The sequence below is a fragment of the Cygnus atratus genome, chromosome 1, assembly GCF_013377495.2.
Source record: "Cygnus atratus isolate AKBS03 ecotype Queensland, Australia chromosome 1, CAtr_DNAZoo_HiC_assembly, whole genome shotgun sequence".
Classification (NCBI taxonomy): domain Eukaryota; kingdom Metazoa; phylum Chordata; class Aves; order Anseriformes; family Anatidae; genus Cygnus; species Cygnus atratus.
In genome coordinates, this window is record NC_066362.1 from 28698591 (window position 1) to 28713804 (window position 15214).

Below are 15214 nucleotides of genomic sequence, written 5' to 3' on the forward strand. Positions count from 1 at the left end.
CACAGCTGCTCTGAATTGCAGAGAGCTGAGTCTCAGACCTTTCTTCCCAGAACTCAGAGTGCTGCTGCATGCCATTAACCTTTACACCCACATATTTGCAGCAAGAAAATTTATGATATGTGTTCTTGCACTTCTCTGACAGGTAAGTTCCACACACAAAAAAAATGTAGATTTCTTTGTGACTTCTAACTCGCAAACCAGAACTAAAGATTAAACAAAGGCTTTTTTTTTCTTTTTTTCTTTTCTTTTTTTTTTTTATGTGAGGAGTAGAACATGGAATTTAGGATGATTTTGCAATAAGCTTATTTTTGTCCAATGACTATATATTGCAACTGCATGCCAGCACTGAGGCACTGACTGACAGCATTTTTCACTTGGAGTGGCATGTATTTTCACAATGTATTTTCACAATTTTCAAATACCCAAAGAATGCTGTTTATGCTCTTCCAAACTAATAGGAAGATGGAATCTTGAAAATTAAGATTTTTTAATTATTATTTTTTTTGAAACTTTCATTTGTGTTATGCAGAACCAATGGTTTTGTGCTAAAGTTACCATTACTTTTATTTGTGCTAAAGTTACCATTACTTTTATTAGGCCCAGGAAGTTGAGTTGCATTTAATATGGCCTTCAGCTATAGAGAGCAAAAGCTAGTTTCTGTAGCTCAGACAGCCCTATACTACTGTCTTGCTTCTCCATGTGAATATACTTTTTTTCATAGGTCTTACACCTAAAGGCAATGAGCATTATGGATGTGACATCTGCTGCCAGTGCAGCTGTGGCTCCAGCTGGTTTTCTTCCCTGGGGTAAACTAATGGCCCAATAAGATTCTGAGGGGGGTTAAAGTATTGTAGGGTATATCATCATCATTACCAATCACACCAGCTACTGTTTTTGAAACAAGTTCTGTTTCACAAGAAGTATAATTTAAGAAGCATTCCCACGATTTCTCAAGCTTGGGAGCAACATACCTGTTTTTTCTTGACTTATGAATACAGCGTGTTACTGCCTACTTGTACACCAGGCAGAATGAGAGCATTTTATGCCTACTTTGAACAGCTCAATCCTGCTTTGCACAGCTCAAGGCTAAAAAGATCTCTACATTGCACAGGCTTTATGACTGAGAGTTTCCTGCGGAATTCACCAGAAAAAGAACCAGGTGACTTAATATTAAATGTAGGGTTGGTGGAAGCTTCCAGGTTCGTACCCTGAGAATGGATCCTTTTTGACCACATTCTGGAAGTGGTTCAGCGAGTGGCAGTGCAATTCCCTTTTCCTGAGGTCTTCCTCCTTTATTTCAGAGAATTAAGTACTTTGATAATGCAAGAGATACTTCTATTCCATGCTGAAATCGTCCTTCGTAAGAAGACTGATCTTATGCTTCCTGACCTTCTACTTCACGCCTAGTTCAGTTTTATTTTACATGTAGCAAACTTTTACTGTTGCACATGAAGTGAGATGATTTGCAGAACCTCCTGAAGTACAGGTGTATCACAGGATTTCCTGTGACTGTGGTGGATTAGTCCTAGCGGATGTGGTGGCTCCTTCCACTCCTAAAAAAACCTGCAGATGCTGTCAGTGACTGAGCTGCTGCGACACAGGCACTGGTCCATCAGAAACTGTCCCCACCACATAAGAAGCTACTGAAGAGCAGTCACAAGAAATTAATTATATTTAATTTCAATTAGAATAGATTTGAATCTGTGACTTCAGGGTGAAGGAGAATGAGTTCTGTGAGTGAATCTCCTACTGTAAAATGTTCTGAGGAGAGCTGTATGGTGTCAACCTTTGACTCCTTTCTGACATCGTCTCTACGAAAAGTCAGGTAAGGAGAAAAAAGGTGAATACAAAAGTAATTGTTTAGGGGAAAGAAGAGGCAACATCAACAAGACTTTGGGTTTTGACCAATATGAAAGGATGTTGTGCTTATCCTAAACAAAGATGCAAATGATGGTAAGTAAACACATTTGTTTTCACTGGAAGATAGAACCATTGATCTGTTTGCCCTTGCTATGTTGTCTAATTGATCGTTTAACTGGCTGCTTGGAGTGAAAAGTATTCCTAACATTTCCCCTCTTGGGGGAACGTTCCCCTTTCCTCCTCTCAGTTTCTATTTCTTAAATTCTTAGAGGATATTAAAAATCAGTTTACAGTACTCTCTTTTTCTGAAAACAGACCAGGCTTCTAGTACCTCTTCTTATTTTAAACACATTGTGAGCTTTAAAGCAATGTTACATTTCTCTGTTATGTTTTCTGTCTCTAAGTGCTGCATTTACTTTGTCACTACCCATTTACTAGTAGTTGGCTCCTGCAAGAAATCTACACTTTTTGCTTGCCGGAAATTTGCAACTACTACAATTCAGTTTCAGTATTATAAATCAAGCAATGTTTGTGAAACAGCAGTCTCATAGATATTATCTTTACTTAGCCTATAGACTTAAAATCAATCTGGTGAAATCCAAGAAGACATATTTAGTGTAAGTTTTAATTTTTGCTTTTCTTCTGTGATTTATTAGATCATGTACCATCATGTATAACAAAACTTGTCAATTAAAAAAAAAATCAATATTTGGCTAAAGTTACCACATCAAGGTATGCAGCCTTCATTTAGGAAGTATTATTTTGCAGTTAAAATTTTGAACTGGGAGCCAGGAACCATACAGTAACAGCTTGGCAGAAAAGGACCTAGGGTCCTGGTGGACACCGTGTTGAGCACGAGCCTGCAATGCACCCTTGTCCCAAAGGTTAACAGCATTCTTGGCTGCATCTGGCAAAGTGTTGCCCACAGGTCAAGGGAAGTGATTCTTCCCCTCTACTTCACAGAATCACAGAATCATCTAGGTTGGAAGAGACCTCCAAGATCACCAAGATCTCTGACCTAAGTCCAACCTAAGTCCTCCACTAAACCATATCACGAAGCTCTACATCTAAACGTCTTTTAAAGACCTCCAGAGATGGTGACTCAACCACTTCTTGTCACTGGAGAAATCACATCTGTAGTGCTGGGCCCAGTTCTGGGCCCCCCAGTACAAGACAGACACAGGCATACTAGAGAGAGTCCAGTGAAGGGCCACAAAGATGATGAAGGTACAGGAGCACCTCTCCTGGGAGGAAAGGCTGAGAAAGCTGGGACTTTTTAGCCTGGAAAAGAGGAAGCTCAGAGGGATCTCATCAATGTATATAAATACTTGAAGGGAGGGTGCAAAGAGGATGGAGCTATGCTCTTTATAGTGGTGCCCAGTGACAGAACAAGAGGCAATGGGCACAAACTGAAACACAGGAGGTTCCATCTGAACATCAAGAAATACTTTTTTTTTTTTTGTATTTTTTACTGTGCTGATGACTGAGCAATGGAACAGATTGCCAAGAGAAGCTGTGGAGTCTCCATCTGTGGAAATATTCAAAACACAACTGGACATTTTCATGGACAAGTGGCTCTAGGTGGTCCTGACTGAGCACGGGTGTTGAACCAGATGGCCTCCGGAGGTCTCTTCCAACCTCAACCATTCTGTGATTCTGTGAAGAACAAAAAACTGACTTACAGTCCAGTTCTTCATTACCTTACTCTGCCTTAAGGGTCTCTCAGCAGGCTGTAGCATTTTTCTCGACTATTCAAAAATGGTAAGATCTGTCTCAACATTTTGCAGGGTCTCGTGGGAATTACAGGATCTCTGTGGCACTGCAGTAGAGGCTACCCTGTGCCAGAGTGGCTGAAAGACAAGTGTCTTTGTTTCTTCTCTACATTAAAACCATCTGGCAAGAGGAACTTGAGGATTTCAATAAATGATCCTCTGAGAGAGCAGAACACCCTGTATGATGCAAAGGGTCATTTTTTTCCTTAGCATGTAAACTGTGCACAAGTGACTACAAGTGTGTGTCTCGACAGAAAGAAGATGTCTCAATTCGCTTGAGTTAAAAAAAAAAAAAAAAAAAGAATAAGTGATGTAGCTGGACTCAATTCCCACTTGAATAGTGTTAAAGAAATCTCCTTCCTTAAAAGCAATATTCTGATCAGGACTAGGTTAAGGAAGAGTTGCTATGAGCCAGTTTACCTTTGGCATGGGGTGATGCATTATACCAATGTCTTATGTTCTCCAAGAATATATCATTTAAAACACAGTCTTGCTCTTTGTTAAGAAATTTTTTAAATTCTGAACCAGGTAAAATTAATGAATTGATTTTTCTCCAGAAATAATCCCAAAGGACTGTTCTGAAGAGGGTAATTGCACTTGACCTAGGGCTATAGTCTACCTAGAGCCCAGTCTGCCCTAATCCAGCTGTAGCTGTGATCCTCAGTTTATTCACAGACCTGTCAGATTTTCTAGATTGTGTGTGACATTCACTTAATGGGTCTTTGTCTCATATTTCCTTGCATTGGTGTCCAAATTTTATTAATTTACAGCACAGTGCTACCATTCCATGCTGATAACCTACATGCTAGACATAGCTAGGCAAGCCCTATTTGCTGTGCCAGTATAAGAGATGATGGAGCCAGGTAGGGGCCACAGTAATGTTGAATACCTCCCATACATCATTGTCACCACTATATGATCCTGAATGTGGGGTCTTGCACATTGGTTGTAATGCACATTTTGAGCTTTGGGAATTGTTCATATAGCAGATATGACCACATTGAAAACAATTCCATTAATGACAAAAGATGGTGTATTGTGCCAATTAATAAGATTGAAAAATTGGTGCTTTATTTTCAGCGTTATTCAGTTTACAAATCTCTTCTGGTTTCAATCTGTCCTGGTCTCGTTATTTAAGGATTCAGTAAGTGTATGTTTAGAAAGAAATATACGTCAGACTTCTACTTATGTGAAATTATAAAATCACACAAGAAACAGGGAAGGACTAATGTGAGAAAATAATTCTTCTGATCATACTGACTGCTATTCCTACAGCTAGAATTACAGCCAGTTCCAAAACTACACAGCTTTTTTGCCCATTTATCAAACAAGATTTGCATGTTTACACAGCAGGTGCCAACATGTGATCTAATGGCCACTACTGTCTTTGTATTAGAGGAAAGACAGATTACACTGGTTTGGACCCAACTGAGTGTTTGTAAAACTATTGTAAAAAGAGTATATGCAGAGTAATAGTGAACTCGAACCACTTACTAAGCTTATTGACCCAAGCCTTGCCACTAAGTTGAAGAGATTCACATTTAGACTTGTAAGCATTTGCTGTCAGAAGTGATAGCTGCTTATGACAGACATCCCAGCAAGCACATGTGAATTCAGTAATCCACAATAGCTCAAGAAGACATCAGACTACATCCATTTGCTTGTTGCCTTAATTTTGGTGCCAGGTTCTATAGGAAGAGGAGTCTTCTGACATTTACAGATGGCATGGTAAGTTGAAATATCAGAAGAGCAAGTATTACAGTTGCTAAGCATATACCCTAGAGTGGAGAGAATGTAAAGGGTAATTTATTTAAAAATAAATTCCCTTTAAAAATGACTCACCGAGATTTAGGTAGCTCTTTTAGAAGTCCTTTACACCATACTAATGACATAAGTATTTTGGAACGTCTTTCTCTTTACAGTTTCAAAAACCTCAAGTTTCTCAGATTGCAAAAAAAATAAACCCTAGCCCCTCTATAGAAGTCTCAGCAATGGAGAGCTTTAAAAGCTCACCTTTGTGTTAGTATTTCTCTTGTTCAGGATAAAAGAGGAAATGATGCTGGAATACAATTCAAAATAATAACAGGATCAACTTCTGTATTCTTTCTCAACAGCCCAAAGATTACATGTTCCAATTACCTTTGGGGTGTGTTAGAAAAATCACCGGTGTGCAATTTCCAGTTAAACTTCTTCAGGAAGAAATCCAGTTCCTGTCCTCCAAAGGCCTTAAGTGATGTAACTTAAAGAACATTGAGCACAGAAGAGTCACAGGCAAGGGAGATTCACATCACAGAAACATTAATGTAGTGCTCTTAACTGCTAAAGGAGACAGACCCATTCTACCCCCAGGAGCAAAAGGTTCCTTTCTCCAGCAAAAGAAAATTAGAGAGGGTCCCATTCATGTCCATCTATATGAAGAAGCCGTTGCAAAATAAGCCAGGTGTGAATTTAAAGTACAATAGCCATTTGTCTTCTTTCTCTTTGTGGATGTTTATTCTTCTCTTTGGGCTCTGGCATATTAAGCTGGGGTGGCTACACGTGTCTGTTCACAGCTGGACATGTGCCCCTTGTTCAGAGGTTTCTATCCCCATTGTAAGGCTAGTTCAGCTATGGCAGCAACTGCTGGTCTACCACAAATTACAGGCTAAAGTTACGGAAAACCATCATGTAGAAGACATGAACACATGAGAATCCCAGGTAATTCCCAGATATCTTAAGCAATGTCAATAAATGAGATTTCTGGGTAGCCTGAAAAAGAATTTGTCAAGAAGCAGCCATAGGATGCCTTATGCTGGAGTGGGAACAAGATGAAATTCTCAGTGCTTGCTAAACATATTTAAATATAACCAGTATCCACACTGCCAACAAAGTCAAAGTATTTATTCCACATTGTTTCATTTGGGCCACTTCTCTTATAAATAAGCCTTCATGGACTGATGAAATTCTGTTTGTCTTATCCAGGTAGGTTTACAGGCAACTTCTTTTGTAAAAGTGAATCATGTAAAAATAGATACGCACACAGACAACCTTCCAGCAATTATAAGGTCAGCTAGATCTTTCTATTTTTCTATCGGTCTTTTGACTTCAGCTTGAAGGGCAAAAGAATGGAGGCAACCTTTTACCGAAGGGATGTAAAACCTGAAATACTTTAAAACTGAAGATTTCTTCCTACCTTTTCAGACAAGTTTTAGTATTGTTCAGAACAAGAAAAAAGAGAGGAGAGGAGAGGAGAAAAAAGAAAAGAAAAGAAAAGAAGACTTCAAAATTATTTTAAAAGTGCATTTTGGTCATGATTTTATTTCTGGTTCATGGACCTTTAAGTAATGATGGATAAAATTCACCTTTATGAATTTCAGAGCTTGAAAGGTCATGAGTGATGTAAGAAAATTGGCCACAATTACCTTTTTTGATGCTTCAAAACTATTTCCATGTCTTCTAAGAAAAGGCTGTTCCTATTTATGTGGAAAAGCCTTCAGGAGACCATTCTCCTGAAAAATCAAGGACATAGATGCTTCAAGTACCCGTCAAGTCCTGAAATAAGGCTCATACTGCATTTTGCTGATCTCGTCACACTCCACAAGAGGCAAATATTAAACTTTATAATGTGAAATTACATACCTACTAAGCATGTGATCCAGGAGCTGGCAGCCATTTCATTTGGATTTACAGGAGCCATTCAGCAAAATCCACCTTTTACATTCCAGCAAGTAGAAGTTCTGTCCCTGGTTCTTACACCCTCCTTACATTACAGTGTGCTGTCAAATAATCTTCCCCATCTTGTAGCATGTTGTCATTATGGCTTCCAAAATTATGTCTTTTTCTTGGTACAGAAAGGTTAGTAGTCCAAATATATATTTTTATTATACAAACATTTGTTGTATCAACTTTCTCTAATGAAGCCATCAACATTTATAAAGACTATCTGTACCAGTTTGAAAACTTGTCTGACAAAGATTTCTATGGAATACGTTTCAAGGAATAAATCAAAACAGCAAATATGAGCACTTTAAAACCTGTTCTCTAGCAAAATTTAGCTGTTGAAAGTCATAAATATATTTTCTGTAAGTGCATAGGTTCTACTTGACAACCATTACTTTGAAGAAATCAAGAATTTTCGGTTAGCTCTCCCTGTCCACACCCCCCCCCCTTTTTTTTTAATTAATGAAAAAGACATGGCATCCATAAGAGCCGAAAAATATTTTGCAGTTGTAATTACTGTTTGAATCATATAACTGAGATTCTATCAAAGCCAGATGAAGTTGTAGACCACCATGTGCCTTGGAATTGCTTTCTCCCCATCCTGTGATGATGTTTGCAAGATTACGGTCATGCTCTGAAACGTTTGGAAGCTGCCCTCAGAGAAGTCACAACACCACTCTATGTCTCAGACTCCAAAGGTTTATACCATGTGGTGGCTACCATGACTTTAAGTGTGTGAAGCATGTGCCTCCTCCAAGTCTCTCTCGGCCTGCATTTCCACGTTACTCCATCCTCCCCAGATAGACGAGCCATTCACTTGTTGAGCAGTCAGCTCTTCTGACTGCAGCAGTCTCAGCCTTATCGTGAGGCAGATGGCAGCCTTTCCTCAGCCTACCTGACGTGTTTTCTCTTTCAACAGAATGGCTGCCATCTTCCATTTTGGGCACGTGGGTTCACAGCAGATTCACCACCGTGTTTCTCTGCATGGCTGCGAGGCTGTGCTTCAGCACAGGTACCCACCACTGCTTTTGGCGAGACTAATGTTGTGCCCAGTGACAAATGATGGGTGTTGTAGAAATCCCATGTAGCAGTAAAATAAGATGGGAGTGGGTTACAGAAGACTGGGGACTTGCAGGAAGATGAGAGTATAAGGAGGACGGAGGGCTGCCACAGTGGTGCTGTCAGGAGGGCTCGTGAGAAGACTGTGGGAGGTTATATGCCACCTGGGACCTGTTGGAGGAGGGAAAGCAAGAGAGAAAAGCAAGTCTCCATGCGGCAGCGGAAAATGCAAGACAGATGACACTCTGTGAGGAGACTGTGAGGCATCTCATCCAGGAGTCTGCAGGAAAAAGTCCCTAATTCCCACCATTTACAGAGCAAAGCTCGGCATCACAACCCCTGGTCTCATGTGATACTAATAAGTAATAGGTGCTGCTGTGGTCCCAACTACATGAAAAGTCCAGTGGGAAGGGAAAGAAGGAGCTTTGAAAGATACATATATACTTCCTTGCTATTTAAAAATCCTACTTTTAACCTGTCTTTAATGTAATGATTTATACATAGTTCAAACAGACAGTTTAAATTATTTTTGAAGTGTTTTCAATGTGTGAGAATTTGTCCTTTTAACAACACTGGAAATTCCAATGATAATTACAGCACTCAACAATGGAATTTATATTATAAATAAATATAATATAATATAAATAACATATATAAATATATATACATTATATATATATTTATATATTATATATTATATATACATTATATATATTTTATATATATATATATATATATATAATAATATAAATATAAAGTTTTTCCAGGAGTTAACAAGGTGGTTAATGTCAAAGAACACCCTTACATGTAGAGAGAGGTTACAGAAATGTTTATTAGCAAGAAGTCTGAAATACTTCCTTAACTAAAATGTGAACATCGATATGAAATGTATGCTTTCCATTAACTGCTATAGCACCTTCCTGTCCAGTTTCTTAGTTTTTGAATATAATACTTTATCAGTGCATGCTCAGCAAATTGAAACAGTTATTTAATTTCATCACAACTCTACATATCTTTAAATAAGCATTCTAGAACTGCTCTCTTTTTTGCGGACTGTCGTCTTGTTCATACCTCAGGGCAGCTGCTATCAGATCATTCTTAATCCATAACAATAGGAGATAAAATTACAAAAAAAAACCACCAACAACAACAACCTAGTGTGGAGAATGCTTACTTCATGGTATTTGTGTCACAGTTCATTTATTAGATGTTCTGGAGAAGAAGTGAGAAATCATACTTCTAACTAATCTTTCGTTGTGGTGCTTATATGGGAAAACTGTTGTGAGTCTTTGCGTACTTACTGCCAACATTTCTGAAACAGCATTATTATTTGTGGTTTCATTTGTCCTACCATTGTTCTTTAGGTTCCTAAGTCCCGATCCTTTTCAATGAAGAAAGTACTAACCCTTTAGATTTTATTGACAGTACCTCAGACATTAGTGTCACTGAGGCCAGACTTACCCTACCCTAAAACATGAACTATGTACAAGCTGTACAGGGTAGGAGCTTTAGCATTCATTGCTCTTCCCGAAGTACTTTATACTGCCTGCAATATTCCATCCTGAAGATACAGTTCTGTTTGATGGTCTATGAATAGAATTTGTTGTTGTTCTGAAAACTTGTTCTGAAAACCTTCTGAAAACTTGACTTGAACTTCAATAAGGGCCCAGATAAACCATGTGACGGTATTCAAGAGACAGAAGAGATGAAAAGGAGTTGGGCCATCTTTGGGATAGATAAGAATAGTTTACGCATACTAGAAATATATTTCCTTTATAGGTCATATCTAATGATACCCAAAATATCTTCTCACACACCCCCTCAGGAGTTAGGAAGAAAAAGAAAGAGAAAAGTGAAATGACGCAGCATACCCGGATCTATCCACAGCATCGCAGAAACAGATTTTTCCTCATAGATTTTTTTTTTCCTGTCGCAAAAATTCACACACAGCTTAGTCTTTCTCAGGGTGCTTTTTAGCACCTGCAACTCCCATCAGACGGTGAGGTCATCTTGGTTTATGAGTCAGGCTATCATACCTGCAGTACAAGATTACAGGGATAGTGCAGGATTTCCCAAGTTGAGAATGACCCAACATACAGCTACACTGCTATTGAACTGAACTGGAGCTGTACATACCTGACCCATACGGGAAGATTTGGATTTGTATGCCAGGAATTGAACTTAATGCTATCAGGTTCCCTAGATACAGCAATAATCAAACATAAAAGCTTTCCTGCTAGCTCCGACTTTTCGTAAAGTCGCTGTGTTTGAATTGATTACTCAGCAAGTTTATGCAGAGCAACTGACAGAAACATGAATCAGTGCTAAAACCACATACTATTTTGACTGACATCGGAAGAAAACCAGTTAGACCTGCTGGATGTTTTGACATCTCTTGCTAAATCAAAGTGATTTTATGAGTTAATCTTTCATGGCAGCAAGAAATCAGCTAGGAAGAAACTCAGTCTAGAAAGAGTAGCTAGTAGTCTTTGTTAAAACAATCGTTGTATTGACTGTCTTCATTTAATAATTTATACTTTCCAAATAATAGGAGAATGTGCTTAGACTAAAATCGATGAAAAACAACAACAACACAGATTTTCAAAGGAATTTGGAATTCCTTTTCAATAAGTTATGTTTATATTTAATGATCTTTAACAGAGTATTACCTATGTTTGCAATGCTCATGTTGTGAAGAAGTTGTACAATAAAGCACAGCTTTCATTTGAAAAATGCGTAGTCTATCTTCAATATTAAAGGATCGTTTTCCTTTCTACATTATACATAAAACTGAAAATAAGTGAGGTATAAAGTACTTTGCTGCATTTTCAGTAAGCAATTGAGTAGTTCCACAGAATTTAATTCCCACTGTATTATTAAACAAGTGTCAGACCGAAGCGATTAAAGCATTCGCAACTTCTTCCTTCCTGTGTCCAAAGAAACAGCTACCTTCCATGGATAGACACGCTTGGTATCTGCCGACCAGAATAGCAGTGAATGCACTGATTATCAGAAATGATGGCTACTATTAAAATTATTCCTGCCTTATTACAACACAGGCTAACAAGCAAAAGATGTGATTTCAATAAATAAAATCTAAATAAAAATCTCCTATCACTATCTAATTCTAGTGGCCTTGAGACTACATATTTAGACTCCATAACGAGACCGCAGATGTGATGGATTTTTCAGCCTTCTTCTCTAAGCTGGGTGTCTCCAGCTACTTGAGGAGCAACTTTAATTGGTCCTTCAATAGAAGAACCCTCAGTTTTCCAGAAGCAAAATTTTATTTCAGTAAATACTGGGACATCAGATCCGAACTGAAGTCATTACCAAACCTATGTTTGCCACTAAAAAAGCACAGGGGGCTAAGTAATGGAACTGCTGATGTAAACTTACTTTTAGAGGTGTCAGTCTCCAGGAATGGAGTCACAGATCTATAGTTCAAAAATTATTGTTATGGGGTAGCAGTTTTAATTACTATGTAATTCTAATTACTAAATTGCCAAAGTGTGTAGTCTGGAGAAATGTAGTAATGGACTAGCTCTTAATAATTGCCTCAGTGCAAATACAGAGCTGTGACTTCCACTTTTTAAATCAAATTACCTGCTTTTCCTGGCTTATAGGACACCACAATTAATAAGTAAAATCTTAAATGCAAACCAAATATACTATTGGTGCCTCTTTGTCTTCCCTTTGGGTACACATAGCAAAAACAGTTCCCCATCAACAAAGGAACCTTTTATTCCTTTTAAATTACCGCAGCATCTCAATATTCCATTAAAATCATTACATGCTTTTGGTAATATTTTTGCAGATTACATTGCATTAGAGACTCTTATGATGATGTCATCACACTGGAGAAAGAGTGTTATCTAGAAAGGTTACTTCTCTTTGATGATATGTCATTTCTTTTCTTTTTTTTTTTTTGTTCCTTTTCATACAACTAGCAACTAGAAGATAGTAGGGATGAACAGGCTGAGAAGGCTTGATTGTCAAAAATGCCACTGAAATTGAGATGGAAGAAGAGCACTGCGGATTTGCTCTTTTCAGAAAGTTTTTATGTTACTTTTCTTCCATGGTTTTCCTGGGGAGAAAGACTGAAAATACAGACTGCTGCCACCCTTCCCTCAGGAAGGAAGGAAGAGCTCTTCCACCTTGTATCATCCCCTAGTGAAGATGTAGGTTCAGAACCCTTCAGGCAGAGCAGGGATGTGAACTGGTTCTCCCACATCCTCAGTCAATATCCCAGCCACCTGAGCACTGGGTAGAGAGGGGTAATTTCTCCTCCCAGTCTGTGAATCTAGACTTTTGTTTCTAAAGCTATTCATGAAAAGTGATAGGTGCTGAAATATTTCAGAAATGCCAAAAGAAGGTGTCTTAGTCTGCCCTAAGTCTGCTTTTTTGTTGTTTTGTTTTAAGAAGTAATGCACAGAGGATCTTTTGGCCATTTTCTATATTCAAGACAGCAAGTCCAGCTGCTCAAAATGATTCTTTCCAGATGGTGAAACCCCCCTGTCCCCATGAGGACACAAGTAGTTTATTGTCGCATTCCTTTGGAGTAAGTGCACATGTCCTTATCAGTAGTACTGCTGTTATGCCTCAGAGACAATTACAAGACTTGCAGTCATCTCTGTTTGTTCCTTGACTCTTCCTGGACTGAGTTCAAGAAATGTATTCAGCACAAGTGTTTTTCTCTGCCTCGCCAGAGCAGTGGGCCATAAGCTCCAGGCCTGCTAGAACCAGTCCTCCTTTAATCACCAGCTGCCATCACCCTCAGGTATCTCCATGCAGCACCTCGTGGAGGTTCCTCTTTTGATAGCTGTGCATTCAGATGCCATTGCTGGAAGCTAATTCTCAACACATATTCTGTAGGGACTTTACAGAGTGTCTCCATTGCCAAACCAAGGTAGGTATCTATGTATCCTGAAAGTATAAAGCCTCTTGTTTTAGTATTCTTTCTTTTTTTTTGTTTCTTTCATTTCATTCATTTCATTTAATTTTTTCTTTCTTTTTTTTTTTCATTTTTTTTCCAGAAAAAAAAAAAGAAAGAAAGAAATCCAGCGATTCCCTTTTACTTGCCTACGGAAGCTAAATTTCTAATTTACTTCTTTAGGAATGAAGAATGTAATTTTATTGTGGTCTATTTTAATATAGAAAATAGACCCATATGTTACAAATGTTACGCTTCTCTATTCCCTTTTTTAAAAAAATAGCTTGTACACCTAGGTATGAATGTAGCCAGTGCATTGAAGTACATTAAAGTAGATTTTTTGGCTGTTAACACATTTCTGAAACACAGAAATTAATTTATACATTGACAATAGAAAGCAACACCATCATTAACTTTAATAAAAAGGGAGAGTCAGATTTTAAAACTGTACAGTGTAAAGTTACAGTATTAAAATAAAAATATTATTTGTAAATGTAAATTTGCATATTAATTGTGATCAATTGAACCCACTTTATTAGAATCATGGAATGGCTCAGGTTGGAAGGGACCTTAAAGATCATCTAACTCCAAGCCCCCTGCCATAGGCAGGGACGCCACCCACTAGATTAGGCTACCTCATCTAACCTGGTCTTGAACAGTTCCAGGCATGGGTCATCCACAGCCTCTCTGGGCAACCTGTTCCAGCGCCTCACCACCCTCTGAATGATGAATTTTCTCCTGATGTCTAGTCTAAATCTACCCTCTTTTAGTTTAAGACCATTCTCCCTTGTCCTGTCATTATCTAAATGAGCAAAAAGTCACTCTCCATCTTTTTTCTAAGCTACCTTTCAGTACTGAAAGGCCGCAATGAGGTCTCCCCGGAGCTTTCTCTTCTCCAGGCTGAACAGCCTCAGCTGTTTCAGACTTTCTTCATAGGAGAGGTTCTCCAGCCTCTGACCATCTTTGTGGCCCTCCTCTAGACTCACTCTAACAGCCCCACAACCTTCTTGTGCTGGGGTCCCCAGACCTGGACGCAGCACTCCAGGTGGGGCCTCACAAGGGCAGAGCAGAGGGGCACAATCCCATCCCTCCCCTGCTGGCCACCCCTCCGTTGATGCAGCCCAGGCTGCAGTTGGCCTTCTGGGGTACAGGCACGTGCTGCTGGCTCATGTTGAGCTTTTCATCCACCAGAATCCCCAAGTCCTTCTCAGCAGGGCTGCTCTCAGTGAGTTCTTCTCCCAGTCTGTGCTCCTGTCTGGGGCTGCCCCAACCCAGGACATTAGTTATAGCAAGAATTCCTTAGAACTGGCAAACAACAATAACATTATTCAAATAGTAACTTTAAATTATTGTTCAGAGAGAGTATATTTCAAATAAGAACTCTGCAATTTTTTCTCCAGTTTTCCAGTTCTGCAGATTTCCGGATCACATATACACTTATGTTTTGACCGTGTATCCTACGCTGCTACATCCAGAGACTCAGGGCTGGGGACAGCGGGGTTGATGCCACAGCAGTATCTGTCAGGCATTCTCCAAATGCCCCCACCTTTCTGTCACCCCAATACTCCTAGTCTCCTGAAGAAGCTCCCTCAGTAGCCTCCTAGTATCATGCCACACACAGAAGACTGGCTCATGCTTTTCCTCTTAATTCTGGGCTTCCAAAAATCCTACACAGCGTAAAAGTGGATGGAGCATTAACCACTGTGTAGGCTGCCCCTCTTGCAAGAAGTTCCCAGTAGCTATCAATTTATTCTCCTCTATTTAAACTGTCTTAATTGTTCTTGTGTGGACCTGCATATAAAACTAGAAGCATTTCAGAAAGCTAAAATAGAGTCCCAGCACTAAGCCTTCTTTATAATTCAAATTTAGCTTCCTGGATCAGTTATGTGAA